Source organism: Heterocephalus glaber, unplaced genomic scaffold, assembly GCF_053883595.1.
Source record: "Heterocephalus glaber isolate CG9 unplaced genomic scaffold, H.glaber_assembly_v1.0 deba00001472, whole genome shotgun sequence".
Lineage (NCBI taxonomy): Eukaryota > Metazoa > Chordata > Mammalia > Rodentia > Bathyergidae > Heterocephalus > Heterocephalus glaber.
The window spans coordinates 38,804,754-38,822,603 of record NW_028258315.1 but is presented as its reverse complement, the minus strand read 5'-3'; the positions used below and the strand labels follow the sequence as shown (position 1 = coordinate 38,822,603).

Below are 17,850 nucleotides of genomic sequence, written 5' to 3'. Positions count from 1 at the left end.
TTTTAACTCTTTCCATTGCTGAAATCAAAGCTTGATAATAATATGTCACCAGAAAAAAATTAGATTATGTAAGCAACATGCACTAAGCATTGTAATTATAAGTATTAAAACTCACGATCTTGTCAGTATTAAAACAAATATTTAAACTGACTACAGTACAACTCATGCTGTCCTCTATCTTGAAGTGTCCCAGAAGTGGGATGTCTGATGCCATTTCCTGATCTGTGAAAATGATCAATTGTAATCCTGTGTGTGACTCCTTGCTTTTATTTTGCTTGTAGCAAAAAACAGTTTAGCAATCTCAACAATTTTTTCTCATTACAAGCATGTTTTTCAAGATTTATTTTTCATGGTAAGTAGTGTTCAGTTTAGATAGTTTTGTTTAAATCATAGTGAACCCCTAATTGTTCAAATGAAATAGAAGAACTAAATCAATTATGATAAGCTGGGTAAAGTATAAGTGATGCCTATGTAGATAAAACTTTATTTTGGATCACAGAATAAGGGTATAAAATGAGGCTTATATCAATAGAGGTTTTATTGTAATCATGCACCATTAACTGTTGTTTTTGAAAAAAAGAGCACTTTAATTTCTTGTTAACATAGTCCACTATGTTAAGTAAACTATGAAACATAAAGGGATTTAATAGACCTTCAAGGAAGTATCTTAAATACCACAGGAGAGATTCACAAGCTGGTTCTTCATGCTCAGAAGCCAGGATGCTCTTTGAAGAGCAAGAAGTATCAGTAAATGAAGCTTAAAATAATTACATATATAAATCAGATGTCATTTTATGCTAGATTTTAGCATAAATGAATGGAGGGAAGAACCAAAGGTTAAAGTCATGAAAGAAAAACTTAGTCTCCTCTTTGGTATTTTAGTCCAATAACTTGATTTTTTTTTTCCTGTGTCTCCTGTGATGGGGTTTGGGACATAAATATTAAATGCACTTAAAGTGGTTTAACTTAGAATTTTTCAACTTAGAATGTTTTGACTTTATAATAGTGTGAAAGTAATAGTCAGTAGAAATTGTACTTTGGATTTTGAATTTTGATCTTTTCTGGACAGTACAATACTCTCTTAATGTTGCGCAGCATTCCAGTTGGCCCCTTGGTCTTGAGGGCATCAGCTGACTCTCCAGTGTACTGTGTTGCTGAGCTAAGATATTCAGTAAGTTAGGTTATTTTATGCATTTTTAACTTACAGTATTTTCAATTTATGATGGGTTGATGAGGACATATTCCCATCATAAGTTAAGGAGCACCTGTATAAGCAATGGAACCCTCGATTCCTAGAATACCACATACACCATGGAATTCATGTTTGAGACCCTCTATCAAGAAAATAAAACTGTGTGGCTTGTGTAACTATCAGAGATAAAAGTCATTCTGTTGCAGCTTTATGTATAGAATTTTGGTATTAAATTATGGGTCTCTGTTACCTGAGATCTGAACTAAAGAGATGCCAGTTAAGGGAGGGGAGGACCAACCTATCTCACTGACCATATTTCTCAGTCATGGATATGGCTAGTCAGGTAACAGTGAAGAAAAAGATGGAAGCATAGAGAATTAAAATAAGTTCTGGCAGCTCACCTTGCTACTTGTCATTCTAGAGGGTTTAAGGTTGCATCTTCAGTTCCCTGTGGAGGGCTTTTGGTAGGTAACACACACTCATGTTTCTCATTCTCCTCAATGAAAAATGCTATCTTCTGAAAGACCTGTAGAAATGGGAAGATATGCATGTTGGTACTTCCAGGCCAACCTCTTACTAAGTAATCAAGAGTTGATGGAAATGTTCTGTCTTCTTTATAATCCCCGCAAAACAACAGTTCCCTCAATTCTGCTGAGACCTGAATCTAGTGCTGTTCAATATTGACAAAATTCATTATTTATTCACTAATTCAACAAAAGTACATCAAGTGCTAGACATAGTTGTAGGTTCTATGGGAGAAAATAGACAAACACCCTTTATTCTCTTAAGTAGTTTAGTCTAGTGGAAAAGGTTCAGATAATTCCAGTGCTAGTGGCAAAATAGAAAAATATCTAAGCAAACAGAGGGTGCTAAAGGATTCCAGCAGTGAGATGGACTACTTCTGATTGGAGGCAGCAAGAATGGCATCATGAATCCATTTTCTGAGCAGAACTTCAGTGGCTGGGTTAGTTTGAACCAGTGGCAATGGATTCTGCATCAGATGCCCTTGAAATTTCCAGAACCTTCCTCTTTCAGTTTCACTATTTTGCTACCAATGAAAAACAAGTTCACTGGCCTAATATTGGTCTCTGTATACTACATAGCCCAATTTTCTACTTCCAGCCACCAACTATCATATTGCAGCCTAACTCTGAGGTCACCCTAAGTGGCAGGTGGTAAAATGTATTCTCTTTTCCTCCACTCCTGATCCACACCTCCTAACCTTTCATATGCATCTTGCACTCCATGTCTGTGGCTGAATTCTTTCTTGCACCATCCTTTCTCTTACAATACCCCCCTTTATTATTTTTCTCAGATTGATCCACTAGTTAAATCACCCTAGGAAAATGCAGATTGAAGCCTGGCGTAGTGGCACACCCTTGTGATCCTAGCACTCAGGAATCTGAAGCTGGTGGGATCACCATGAGATTGAAGCCAGCCTTGGCTACATAGCAAGACCCTATGTCAAAAACAAAGAAACAAAACACACACAAAAAAAGGAAATAAAAAGAAAATGCAAATTGAATTTATAGCTACAGTCCAAGAGGTTGGAAAAAGTGTAGGGTTGGTTCGGCACTGCTACAGTCTGAATGTATTCCCAAAAATTCGTGTGTTGAAACTATAATCTCCAACATAACTGCAAGATGGCCCTCTTGGGGAGGTGTTTAGGTCATGAGGGCTCTGCCTTGGTGAATAGATTAATGTCACCATAAAAAAGTTTATACGCTGGATGTGGTGGTACACACCAGTAAATCCGGCTACTCCAAAGGCTGATGCAGGAGGCTCACAAGTTAAGGCCATTTTGAGCAATATAGTGAGATCCCACCTCAAAAATTTAATACATACATACATACATACATACATAGGGATGGGGATGTATCTCAATGATAAAGTGGCCTTAGGTTCAATTCCCAGTACTACAATAATTTAAAAGGTAAAATAAATTAGTAAACAGATAAAAGCAAATCTTATGCGAATGGATTCCATCTTTTCTACATTTCTGCCATGTGAGGACACTTCCCCGCCCCATGTGAGGACACAGTAAAAAATGTTTATATAAGATGCCAGCACCTTGGTCTTGGACTTCCCAGCCTCTAGGACTATGAGGAAAAATATTACTCTTTATAAATTACCCAGTCTGTGGCATTCTGTTATAGAAACCCCAAACAGACAAAGACAAGTTACCTGGTATGTCCTCTGCCATCCTCACTATGTTAGGATGGTGCCCCTCATCCTCACTATATCGCACAGAGACCCAGCAGCATCCAAATTATTCCCATGTGTCTCGTTTTCAGGGAGGAACCCCTTGCCCATGCCTAAGCCCATGGGTAGGAGAAATAGGGTTTCTTGTATTTTCAGTCTTTTTAATGAGAGATGTATTCTGCCAGCAGAGTCAAGAGAGGGGAGAAAAATAGCTTGTAGGTGCTTACAGAAACAGTATGAGATGTTCTTTCATTTTCTCCATACCCTATCGCAGGCAAGCTTCTGACCCTTTCATGCCATGAAACTGACTTGGTCAAGGTCAAAAGAAGCCTCCATCTAGTTAAACCTAATAGTCATTTTATCTGTTCTTAGGCCAATTATTTGGTCTCTTGGCTGCATTCAATCTAGGCAGTACTTCCTCCCCCCTGAAGTGCTTTCTTTAGATTTTTTAGGACACAGCTCTCCAGGGTTTCTTCTTCTCCCGTTGGCCACTCCTTCCCAGTCTTCCTTCCTGACATTCTTCCCCTGTGTATTTATTGTCCTCTAAGTGTTGAGATACCTCATGATTTTCCTGGGAAATTTTTCTCTTCACCTCTGGGGAGGATGTAGAGAGATTTCATACAGCTTCTCAGTTTTGAAGATCACGTTTATGCTGAAACCTCCCATTTTTATATCTCCATCCCCAACTTCTCCCTTGAGCTTCAGATATGAATGTCTGACCACTAATTTGACATCTCTACTTGAATGTATAATCTTAAACTTTCTATGGCTGTAAAGGAACTCCTGAATCCTCCTTCAGCCCACCTTCCCACCACACATCCAGCTGCTGGAAGGAGAAGCGCTAATATCATTTCTACAACCTTCTTCTTACTCCCAGTTAGCAGACAACCCATTGACCAGCTGTATTGACTCAGCCTCCAAAATTTATCTTTAAATTGTTCACTTTCTCTATCTCTTTCCAAGCCACCATAAATGTCCGCCTACACTCCTTGCCCCCTGCTTGGTTTCCTGACTTCCTCTTTTGCAATTTATTCCTCAATAGCAGCCTAGGTTACTTTAAAAACTATGTCACAGTTTCCTAAAAATGGCATAGTTTGGCTTCCAAGGGCCGCTCCTGTCTGTCTCTGCAAATGTATCCCCTCCCACTTTCCCTCAGGTTGCCCCACCATGCCTGCCTTCCCTGCCCTTTTGCTCTCCTCTCAAACCATCTCCCATGCATCCTTCTAGACTGGGACTGGCAAACTACAGCCCATAAATGAACTCCAGCCCATGGCCTGTGCTTATAGATCAATTTTCATTGGAATACAGTCATGTCCACCAGTTTGCGTGTTATCTATCCCTGTTTTTGTACCACAACATCAGAGTTGAAGAGCCATGTCAGAGATGATATGACCTGGCAAGTCAAAAATATTTACTGTTTACTTGTATAGAAAGGTGTGCTGACCCTTGTCCTAGACACACATTAGACACACATCGTTTTTTAATGATGTCTACTCTGCCCTGAAGAGTTTTATGCACCTTTTGTTTGTTCCCAAAGCCCCCTGTGCTAACTGCTTTCCTAGCATTTGCACCACCTGATAGTGTAATTTATTTGAGACTTCTGTACAATTTCCACTAAGCAGGAAATACATTGTGACCCCACTGTTATTCACTGCTTATCTCCAATGCCTAGCACTGCCTGGAACAGTGCTAGGCACTGCATAAAAATTTGCATATGTGTTTGACTGTCTGGGGGACTAGATGTTTGAATTAACTAATAAGTGTTTGAATAAATGTTTGAAATGGGAAAAGAAGGAAGAAGGATCAAGAAAACTTTCTCCTAAAGATCCAGTGATATACCATATATATGATTTCCACCCTATCACCCTTCTTACTCTACTCAATGAAAGTCTTTGGTATCCAGAAAATTTCATCTAATGGACTAGGAAATTAGTAACCTAATTTTGACTCTTCCCAAGCTGTCCAGAACTATTATTTTTGAGTACATATTCACCTAAAGGCTAAAGAGAACAAAGTTTGAGCCTAGACATAGTTGAATCCTGTATATGACATTTCTTAATTGTGTCACCTTGAGCAAGTTAGTAAATATCTCTGCCTCAGATTTTTGCTTATAGATTTGGAAAAATTGTAATGCCCTGCTGATAGAGTGGCTATAAGGAGATGGCCCATGTAAAGTATTTAGCTCAGTGTCAGGCACACAATAACCAATCAGCACATGGTAGCTATTGTTGTTCATTCCAAGATAACTATTTATTTTTGACCTGGTTTTCACTGTGTTCCCCAGGCTGGTCTCAGACATATCAGCTCATGTGATCCCTAACTGCAGCCTCCCAAGTAGCTAGGACTGCAGACATGCACCAACATGTCTGGCTCAAAGATATCTTTACTCTAATTATTATTTTTACCAACTCTTGGACCCTATTGCTTTATAAGAAGAAATCTTGGTCCGGGAATTTAGCTCAGTGGCGCCTCCACATGCCTCACAAGCGCAAGGTCCCAAATTCAATCCCTGATGCCAAAAAAACAGAAAAGGAAAAAGGAGTCTAGTGAAGTAATTTGGCACATAGCCAAACTCCAGCCTATGTTCAAATCCCAATTCAACCACTTACTAGTTCTGTGACCTTGTGTAAGTTTCTTCACCTTTCTGTGCCTCATTCTCCTCATCAGTAAAAGGGGCTAATAATAGGAGCAGCTGTCCTAAGTGAAGTAGTACATGTAAAGAATAAATGAAGTGGCCAGGAATTTAGCTCAGTGGTTCTGCTTCCTGCCTCACAAGAGCAAGGTCCTGAGTTCAATCCCCTTTACCAAAAAAAAAAAAAAAAAGAATAAATGAAGTGATATTTGTAAAGCTTTCATGCAGTATTTCCTTTGTTCCTTTATTATAAGGAAGTTAATGTCACGTTACTTGAATTTGAGGTAGAGAATCAAACCATTGGCCATATAAACCTGTAGTTCAGATTGTAATTATTCAGTGCTTAGATTTTTGCCTTGCTGTGAATGCCTATTGATGATTTAAAACAAAATATCCTAAGCATTAGATAAAAAATTCTCTTGACTTTGCCATGGTATACAAAAACAATGTCTCCCAAAGAAAGGATACAAATGGATGCTGACTTATAATAGTTCAGCTTAAAATTTCTCAACTTTATAGTGGCACAAAAGGGTTACCCAGTTGGTAGAAACTGGTATGTTGAGTTTTGAATTTTGATCTTTTCTTGAGCTAGAGACATTCGGTCCAGTACTCTATCCTGTTACTGCACAACAGCAATGAACCACGGCTCCCAGTCAGCCACAAAGTCATGAGGGGGAACAATAATACTCCATGATATATTCAACATTTTATTATTTTATAAAGGCCTCACATTAAGTGATTTTGTAGGCTAATGTAAGTATTTTAAGCATGTTTAGGATAAGCTAAGCTATCTGTAAGGTTAGGTATATTAAATGTATTTTTTGCTTTAGGATATTTTAAACTTCTGATGGGCTTATCAGGATGTGACCCCTTCAGAGGTCCATGAGCATCTACACATGCAAATACTACCCATCTACCATGGGCAGCTGTAGCAGGAACATGGTTTTCATTAACTTTCCAAATTACCTAAATCAAAACATTTCATTTTTTATAGTTGTGTCTGTAATGACTGAATTAAATTACACTTGTTTTATAATATATTGTTCTGATGTGTAACAGGCTATCAAAGGAAGGATCTTTACAAAGAAAACTTTAGAATATTGTTAAGTTACTCACTGCATGACCTATTTAGACTGCTCAGATTCTTCTTGTTGTAGCCTGCATAATTAAATTTTAAATGGAACATGATAAAGAAATTATACTGGTGATCTCCAGAGATTTTGCTACCCTATTTGGCTCTTTATAAGAGTATAGCAAAAACATCGTTTAAAATTTAATAAAGGCCTGCCCTAATTTTTTCTCATTTTAGATTTTCCTTATCTGCTCCATAATTCAAAGCAGTGTCAGGCACAAGTGTTACCTGAAATAAATGTTCAAAATAAAAATTCTTTAAAAACACATTCATCCTAATTTAAGGATTCCATTGTTTGTGCATGAGAGCTTTAATGAAGAAGTTGAATTCCTGTAAGATAAAACCTGCCATTTCCTGAATTTGTCACCATAGAGAGTTGGAGCTCTATTCATTGTTTGTGGAAGCATTTGTATTTTCAGAGCTTACAGAGCAAAAGGGTAGAAAATGGTTTCTGTGTAAGAAATAATTTTGCAATTAGAATTTCTTATTTGCTATGTAAAAATTGCACTACTTGAGAGTATTAAAGGAAAAACACACACACACATACACACACACCCTTTAGGAAAAAGGGCCAGTAAGAAGAATTTCTGACTTGAGTTTCCTAAGAGCCATTGCAGCCTCTTGGATAAATAATTTTTGTTTAATAACCTTTTGTCGTTCTTTTTTTGATATTTAAGGGAGACTGTCAAGATAAAATTATATGTTAAATTTAATTCTCTCATATCATTAAGAACATTAATAACATTTTCTAATATACAGTACCTCCATGTTAGGTGACCAAGTTTCAGATTGTTACTCTGCAGGGTTCCAGATTTTGCGGCCCTCTGAACTTTGACAAAAACAGATGGGAGAGTTTCCCTTCCTCCTTAGGTTTGTTTTTGGTGTTTTGTTTTGGGGGGGTTTTTTTGTACTGGGGATCAAACTCAGGAACTTGTGGTTGCAAGGCAGGTGCTGAAACCACTGAGCTAAATCCCTGGCCCCAGGTTTGGTTTTTTTTATGCCTTCTTAAAGGTTTGCTTCCATCAGTGTTTGGCATTATCAAGCTGTCAAGACCATATAAATTAATAAAATGTATTCTCATTTATACACATAGTTTTAAATCTATAAACCTTTCTTTACACATTAGGTTTTATAAATATTTCTATTACATATTTTCCTTTCCCTTCTATATGGCAAATGTACAGATTTCCTTTTGAGCCCAAATCACTCAAGCATCCTATGTTGTTTTCACATTTCAAATACACAACATTAAATTCACAAAACAATGTGTAAAACCAAGCAGAGGCAGTGACATAAGCCAACAGAGAAAATAAATTCACCATCAAGCCTCACTTTTCATCCTTAACCCTCTGTCTGTCATGCTATGGGAGGAGGGTGTAGCGTTAAGGAGTAATCCTCAGATACGTAAAGGATTCTGCAGAGCAACTCAGCCTGGGAACATGATTATCTAGTAAATAAGTGGACATTTTGCTTTCCCACCACAATATAGCATTTGAGACCCTCCTTCACCCAGGTCTAGAGCTGTAGAACCCTGGACCAGCATCTATAATAGTGACACTTGGTGACCCCTGGTTCATTACAGGCACCAAAGAAAAGGAAAATCTTTCCCAAATTAGGCTTTCAATGAAACAGGTTTCTGTGCAGAGTTCACAATTTAAAATAAAAACAAGGAATAAGGAAGATGCTGGTGGACATAAGAAATAATAAAACACCAAATTGAATCTATTGATATTAGGAACATCATTATTACCAATTCCATCACTGGGCACCCTTGTGAGCATGGAAGCATATGAGGTCCTACAGAGGATACCAAGTATGGTCCCTCCCTCTAAGAAACAAAAGATTCTACTAAAGAATTTAAACTCATAGAAGTATAGAGTACAGTAGTCACTGGTGTTAAGAGATGGAGAACAATAAGAAGACCTTGGTCAAAGGACATAGAGTTTTGGTTAGATAGGAGGAGAAATAACTTTGGGAAATCTAGTGTACAGCATCATGGCTATATTTAGTAATAATGTATTGTATATCTGAAATTTGCTACGAGAGTAGATTTTTAAATGTCCTTATCACAAAGTGATAACTAAATGAGATGGTGGATATGTTAACTTGATTTTATTATTCCACAATGTATATATTTATCAAAAATGTGTACAATGCTATAAATATATTCAAATTTTATTATGTCAATTAAAATAAATTATTTAAGTATGAATAAATAAATAAGAGATTCTAAAACTAGGAATCTGAATTATGATAAGAGAAAATACATTCTTCCTGAACATAAAGTCTGTCACATGATAAGGAAAAAAATATTTTGAATACATTAAGCACTATATAAATTTAAGCACAGAGGAGAGCAAGTACATTTTTGTATGGCAATTATAAAAATATCACAGTGGAGGACAAATGTCTTCTGAGGAAAGAAACAATAGTAAGAAAGCAAAGAGCAAGGAATGTGGAGTGTCTTGAGATGCAGATTTAGCTAGCTGGTTTCACCCAGGTGGTTTGTTAAGAGAATAAATAATGAAGTATAAAATTAGAGAACTAGGTAGAAGCCAGAGTGTAAAATTTTAAAATGATTGAAGAGTTTTGCTTTTGATTTGCTTGTTTTTGTTTTGAGTAGGACATGAGCAGTACTTGAGCAAGATAAAGATGAGATTCAAAGAGCATATCAGCAAAGTAAACCTGATGGCATCCAAGATAATGTGTTATGGTGGGAAGAGACAAAATGGAGGATTTGTGGACACCAATTTGTGACTCCATGTGGGTTTTGATGTTGTCTTGTCATGGTGTCATTCCTTGCCAAATTAGATGAAGTATAAATTTGATAATGATTCTTTGAATACAAGTAATGTTGGTGCAGAGGTCAGTGTCATGCTCAAATGGCCTCTAATTCATTCTGGCAATTTCTCAGGAGAAAAAAAAAAAAAGCCCTTCTTGGGGTGATTTCCATTGAGACAGTGTTTCTCTGTTGATTGCCCACCTCAATTTCCATCTTTTCCTGACATTCACTATGGAAACTTGGTACATAACATTGTTAGGGGAGATCTCTTGGCAACAGAATTGTGTGCACTGCTTCTTCTCATTTGGCCTTTCTCATCTTGGCCTGGAACTCCTTGGCTGATTTCATCATGTCTGGGATTTCATCTTTTCTGGGTTCTTGCCTGAAGCTCTGAAAGTTTGATAATGTTCAGTTGAGAAAGTCCTATCTAAGTTCAACTTCCATGATGCAAGAGTTTCTCTTTTATTCTTAGGCTGAATTGAAACCCAATTTAATGCAACATTTTAGCTCTTCATTTGGTCATTTAGCTCCAGTATTGCCTAAATTTTATGAATTTCACATAAAAGACCAGAGGTTAGTTTGGTGGTTCTTTGGGACAACTTTAGGTAAAATATGTCATAAAGCAGCTAACTGGTAAGTGACACAGAGAAACATACCAGGTTGTTGAACCACGAGGTTTTTAATTTTGTTTGTTAATATATGTGGCCACTCAACATCATACAGGGATGCATGTGAAGCTGAAAGAGCTATACTCATGTTATAGTTATTTAAAAGGGCAATAGTATTTTATAATTGGGAAATTAAACTGCTCAAAAGGAACTAGGACTGGAAAGCAAGATGGAATAAGAGTAATTGTCAAAAATTTTCATCACCTAGTGACTCTGCAAAGATTTCTTCTTTCCTTCACCTTTTCTGCTCTGTCATTGGATTCTCTCCCTTCTCTAATATACATATGCCTTGAGGTTGATTTTTGTAAAGTACAAAGAAACAGTAAGGCCTTTAGAGGAAACAAAGGGTAAAAAAAATAGCTATTGTCTGTGGAGCAATACTCACATTTTAACATAAAGATTGTCCAAGAGAAGAACACAAAGTTATCTGCATAAGAATTGTGCAAATATTCTCATGATATTTGATGGTTCTCCCTGCAATATACACCTGGTTTGTGAGCTACGTGGAGCTTGTTTTAAGTTTTTCCTTGTTCTGTAGAAGAATAGACTGATCAAAGAATCTAAACCAAATTTCATAACCAGACAAGTTGCTGGACAAGTAGATATTTGCTTGGTGTAGATGGAGTCCAGTTATCATTTCAGGGTTCATTCTTGGGGCAATAGAACCAAGAATTCCATTAACTACTTTCTAATTAACGGTACCTTTTTCCCTTATTTTTTTTTGTAACTTCTACCTACCATTCCCCCATCCTTTCCACCATAACCTTATTCTATCCGAATAAAAGTAAAATACTGAAACAAGTATTCATGTTATCTTGATCCTGGTACTAGAATAGTGTTTCTCAACTTTTGATGGGCATGAGAGTCATCAGAGAATTTTGTTTAAATGCATATTCTGATTCAGTTATCCTGGGTGAGACCTGAAATTCTGCACCCATGGTTCAGATGATACTGGCCATTTTTTCAGTAGTAAGGATGACAGATGCAAAAGTTAAATTTTATTTAGAAGTAACAGTCACTCTCCAAACCTTTAACAATTATTTTGTACTTTTAGGAATATAGTGCTTCGTTATTCTACTTTGTGTTTGGTTGGCTTGCTCCTATTTATTTTTGAGAAGATGTTATAAAGCATTTTAGAAACTGCCTCTGCAAGAGTAATTTCTTTACAAACTCTGTGTTAACTATAAAACCACTGTAGAAGTCTAAAGAATGAAAAGAACTCCATAAAGCCAATATTGTATTGAGCCCATATGAGTTTAGAATACAGTATCAATCAGGATTTGACTTTCAATGCTATACTTTGTGATGAGTAGCTATAATTGAGAGACCAGAAATTTTTATATTACAAAGGCTTTATTTTGCAAATGTGAAGTATTATTTGCACCAAGCACCTGAATTCTCAGATGTTCTCTCTCTTTGTCAGTGACTGTGGACAGTATAAGTCTAGATAGCATGACTGTTTATACAGGGGCAGAGAGAGAGAAAAGGAATGAGAGAGAATGTGAATCTGTGAATTGACTACAATTTTGAAGATGATTTCTGGAAACTGACATTTATTGACTATGCAGATGTTAAAGTTGTCTTTGTTTTATTTATTCCATATGAAACTGGAAAGTATTAAAGAAGCAATATTAGTTTTTTACTTTCACCTCTATTCCCATTCATCCTGTCCCCTCTACTGAAATAAACTGAGGTGTCTTAGATATAGCAATCTAATTTGGAATGACTCAAGAGAGATAGAGAGAGAGAGATAGGTAATGCTGAATATTCAGAATCCAATAATAAAAAATAATCACTTTAGTGAAAAGCCAGCTGTTCTTTGTTTTCTAATAGGCATGTGATGTTGATGAAAAATAGCATTCAAATAAAGTTTACCAAGTAGAATTGGTTTGATTCAGAATATTATACTATTTTGCAGAATAGGAAATGTTATTTACATTTAACAAAAAGCTGAAGAGTAGAGCCAGTCCAAAGACCCAAATACCAAAGGATTATCTTTAAATTTAGAGAATGAAATATGCCAGTGCATTATATTAAGGCCTCACCTGATAATTCTTTCAGAGAATATGCCTGTGTTTTCTGTGTCCTTCAAATTTCATTTGAATGAATGCTTTATGGATTTTTGCGACGCTTAGGGATATGTTAAAATACCATTGCAAACATACCAGGCAACTTAGGTTTAGATGATTTTGGGCTTGAATTATTTCAGCATCCTGCAATTTGAATTACTTGAGAAACAATAGAAGTTGTGTGACAATTCAGAGACCCTTTTCTGTGTCTCCCTTATGTGTTTGTAAGTTCAGTGAATTTTCCCAAAGAAGAGCTGGAGACAAAGATTTGAGTCCAAGGACAAAGGGGAATGTGGACATGGGACAGAAGAGAAGAAAGCCAGTAAATCATGTGCATGCGTGAGTTACTGCCTGGGCAACTGGGACTCCAGCCCACTGAAGACCCTGTGAAACACTGTCTCATGGAGGGGCAAGAAAGCGGCTGTATTTATTCTTCATGCCCAATCCCTCTCTGCTTCAGGGTGCTCTGGGGATTTTTGCTCTTGTGTACTTCTGGTCCTGCCCTTATGCAGGTCAAGAATTTGTAGGGCAGAGAAAATAACCTCTGCAAGAGGAAAAGGCATACATCCACAGGCTTCTTGGAAAAGAATCTGTAAGCCAGCTCAGGGAAGGATAAAGCTATAAAAGCAAGTCTTGGACAATATCTATATTATCAGTGTGACCACTGCTGAACTTCCAGCACCTATTATATGCCTGGTTCCTATCAGATGCTTTAAAAGTGTTTATTCAAGAAAGGAATGGAGGAAAGCAAGAAGGAAGAAAGGAGGGGGAGGAGAGAGAAGAGAAAGGAGGGAAGAGGCAATGGGGGAAGAGTGAGCAAGGAGGGAGGGAGAAGGAAGAAGAAATGAGTGATTCAAATAGAATTAGAAAAAAGTCGGCATTGGCAACACATCAGCCAGCAACACTGACAGAGCAAAGATTAGAGATACTTTTTGAAAATAATATTTCACTTCTGATTTTGATCCCCTTTCTAAGATTGAATGTTAAGTTTGCAACACTTATTATACATAAAATATGGGGGGGGGGAGAAAGGATAGACATGGGCAAGCAAATACCTCTGTATATCAACTACCTTGATTCTGAAGGAGTCAGCCACTTAATTTCTTAGAAGTATGTTTATCTTTGATTATTGAGGATATATGAGTTTCCATTGTCCTGGGCCATTCATAATTATCAGTGAATTGTTGAAGTGCTGCCCCGCTTCTTAGCCCTGAAGAGGACGGGGAATACAATTTGGAGAAAAGACAGACAATGTCCAGCATATAGACAAAAATGAAAAAATTCCTTTAGTCACTTGGAGTTTTGCTACTATCGAGAGGTTAAGCTTAACACAAACAACTCTGTTTATATTCTGCAAACATATTTGAATGTAGCATGAAAAAGCTAGTAAATCACCACTTGTATATGGCTCCAAACATAGAAATATCTAGAAATAGCATATGATTGTTTTCATTTATTATTCTGATAGTTTTCATTATATAGATAGATAGTCATAACCTGAGAACATATCTGTTTGGTCAAGTGTGGATCTGAATGTATTTATAAGTGTAGTGAATGTGAGTGCATTGTTGGGGAATACGGGAGCAGGAAGGTTTGTACAGAGGGGTCCCTTCCAAAAATAAGTATTTATAAGTTTATTTTCTGGCTGGATCATTTGTAACTTCTGTTTCAGTCATGATTGGTACAAGATTATATGAATTGCTCTGCAATGATAATATAAAACTTCAAAAGGACATTTCTTGCAGAACAATCCCCTCTCTAATTATGGCAACAATGTTAACTTCATAATTCTGTCCTCTTAGTTGGTTCATGAGTGATGTTGTTCGAGACAAACCATATCAGGGGGAAAAGATGTATAGGAAGGCAACATAGAGCATGCAGAGTTTGAAAGTGTTGTATCAGTCAAGAGCTAGTAAGTTAGAAATACTTGCTGTCTTCCAGAAACATGAGCAGAAAGAACTTGACAAAGATTTCTGGAGTTTTTCCTGGAGAAGTGAAGAAATGTGCTACTGAGACACAGGGCCAACATGGACCCAGTGTACTAAGTGTTTTCCTGCCCCAGGAGCCTGATGCCATCTCCCTCGCTGGGCCTCCTATGACCCTGGCACAGGGTGCAGGCCAGCTACATAGGGTTATGGGAATTCAACCCAAAACACTTGCTTTCTTCTAGCAGGACTCCAAGCTCCTCTCAACAATTTCCTCATACTGATTTATTGATTTAATTTTTAGTTGGCAATGGTGGTAGTTATAAAGTAAATTTACCCCAGGAAAACAGGATATTTTGAGAGTTCATTAATGCTAACACATTGCACTTGGATCCTAGATCCACTACTTTCCATCTGCCCAAATCAGCTTCAGCAAGCAAACGACTTGTCCCTCCATTTACTTAGTTGGGATGGTAGGAAAAAAGACATGAGTTTATTTGCCTCTTAATTGTTAACCTTAGAACTCAAAGCTGATGACTTTTACTAATACTGTGTTTCTCATCATGCTTGAATTTTGGCAATGTATTTTTCTTTAAGTATTTTGATTTAGGGCTCAAGGGAAAAAAATCACCATAGATATATATATTTCTTTTCTGTTATTGAATCATGCAATATTGGCTTAATGTTGGTTATCTGTTTCTGTGTAGCAAATTATCCCAAAAGTTAGCTGCTTGGAGCAACAAGAATTTGTTACCTCCGTTACTCAGAATCAGGATACAACATGGCTTACCTGGGGACTTGTACTCCCAGGTTTCCCACAAAGCTGCAATCAAGGTTTTGGCTGGGCCACAACCTCATATGAAAACATGACTGGAAGGACATACTTTCAAGCTCACTTGTGTGATTGTTGGAAGGATGAAATTCCTTGTGAGCTATAAGACTGAAGGCATTAGTTCTTGCCTTTCTGTTGAATGGGGCCTCCCTTACTTCCCTATGGGCCTTTCTATAGGGAAGCTGCCTTCCTTTGTAACAAACAAGAGAGACCAAGATAGAAGACATAATCATGCTATAACTTAATCTCATGACCTCCCATTACTGTTATTGTGTCCTCTTCAGTATAAATAAGTCATAAGGACCGGTCCATATTAATAGGAAGGATTATACAAGGACATGAATACAAGGAGGTACAGGTCATTAGGGGCCATTTTAGATGTTGCTTATACTAATGTGATTCCAATGTGAAATACAATAGAGATATTTTTGCTGCAGCAGATGTTGTGCTCTAGAACAAATTCTGAATTATTTGTGGTGATGTGGATTACTACCTTGAGGGTAAAGAAGAAATTATAAGTCCAAGAAAATATAAGTAGATTAACTATTTCTTTGATAATTGGATTGTCCCACTGTGGCAAAGAAAGACCAGGCTAGGTTAGCAAAGTGGCTCAGGGTAGGCCCCACATATAGCACTATCAAATGACTCCTTGGGAGGAGCAGAATTCCCACATGGGGATTACAGAAGAGTTACTTAAACTCTAGAAGGAAAAGAGTATGTGGAGCTGGGATCTATATAAGATAGGAGGAGAACAAACTTAAATGTACAGTACTTACAAAATTGAGAGAAAAGACTCAATTGGGAAGAAGATTAAGATGCTTAGAAAGACTCTAGAGCTTGGGCAAAACTGTCCTCAAAAAATCTAGTTATAACACCTACCCAAGATTGCTCCTTTATGGGGTGACTCTGTAACTTGCCTGTTTCAGGGTGGGCTAGCCATACCTTAAAGCAAAGTCCTCTGCCCTCACAGGAGAAGGCAAATTTAGTCCATACTAATAAGCAAGAGTCAGCATATCTTGGGCATCTATCAGACTGGAAGTTGTGCTAGTCCACTTTTTGTTACTGTGAAAAAAAAAAAAAAAACCCTGAGATAATCAGCTTATAAAGAGAAAATATTCCTTTTGGCTTATAGCTTTGGAGTTTTCAGTCCATGATCTATTGGCTACATTTTGGGCCTATCGGTAAGGTAGTACACAATGCTAGGAGCATGTGGCAAAACCATTCACTTCATTTCTGGGATATGAAAAAAGGAAGGTATCAGTGTTCCACAATCCCCTTTGAGATTAGCATCCCCTTTTAGAACAGACCTTCTACGAGGCCCCTCCTCTCAAAGGTATTTACCACCTTCTAAAGCACCAAGCTAGAGATCCAAGCATTAGTGGAAGCCAAGAATCCCTGTTTTACTGCTGAGTCTTGGTGTGTGACTTCAAGCCCAATGAGTCATCTGCAGTCACTGGGTTTAGGTAACTGATTTGGAAGAGGTTCTGTCTTTCCTCACCAATAACCTTAAACATGTTTCAATGACATATATATATATGGATAGATAGATAGATAGATAGATAGATATTTGGTTAAATCCAGTAGACCCTTTAGTACATACATTGTATAGACTCTTGGCAATTGTTGATACTGTTGAACCACTTCCTTATTCCTTGTTAAGTAAGTCTTCCTTTGGCTATAGGGATTATTTGGAGTCATTAGTAACCAGATTTGGCCTAGGAAAAGTATTTTTCATAAGAAGAGCAAAGGACCTGGACTGGCCCCACAGTGGTCACATCCACCAAGGGACAGTGAAGATACCCCCAGAAAGAGCATTGGCCTAAGAGGTTAAAAAAGAAGCCAGATTGGAGTAGGTTTAGAGGTGAGTCAATAATGAGCAAGCGCAGAAAATTCATTCAAGAATTTCTTCTTCAAAGGGGACATGAGAGAGAAGTGCTAGTGGTAGCTAATGAGAAACAATGGACCTTGAGCTAGGATGTTGCTTAAAGATAGGGAAACCTGTTCATGGTTAAATGTATAGCAGGGATCAAGAGGGGTGGAGGTTGGAGGTAAAGTCGCTGAGAAGACAAGAGAGCATGCAATCAAGAACAAAGGTGGAATTAGACTGAGAGCAGAGCCAAACTTCATCTCCACAGGAAGGAAGGAGAAAATGTGCATGTGTATTCACATCAGCTCATGGGACTGGGGGCTCAGTAGGCCACCTAGACTTTCAACCTGAGTAGACTGGCGTGATCCTAACTGCCCTCACATGGGTAGGAAGAGCAAGGTTGGCAGATGGCCGCTGGGGAGTACCAACAGCATTTCCCCTCCTCGTGCTTTGTTACTTGCCCTTGATTCATGGGGTAAGGAGTTCTGTATAGCAGCAGCACAGACCCAAGAAGATAGAGGAAGGGATGCATAATATGAACAAGAAGGG

At 37.7% G+C, this 17,850-nt stretch overlaps 1 protein-coding gene across 13 annotated transcripts in view; it reads left to right on the top strand.

Annotated features, from left to right (window-relative positions):
- Celf2 (CUGBP Elav-like family member 2) overlaps nt 1–17,850 on the top strand; it is an 830,356-nt gene that overhangs the window by 424,777 nt on the left and 387,729 nt on the right. The window lies entirely within an intron of this gene.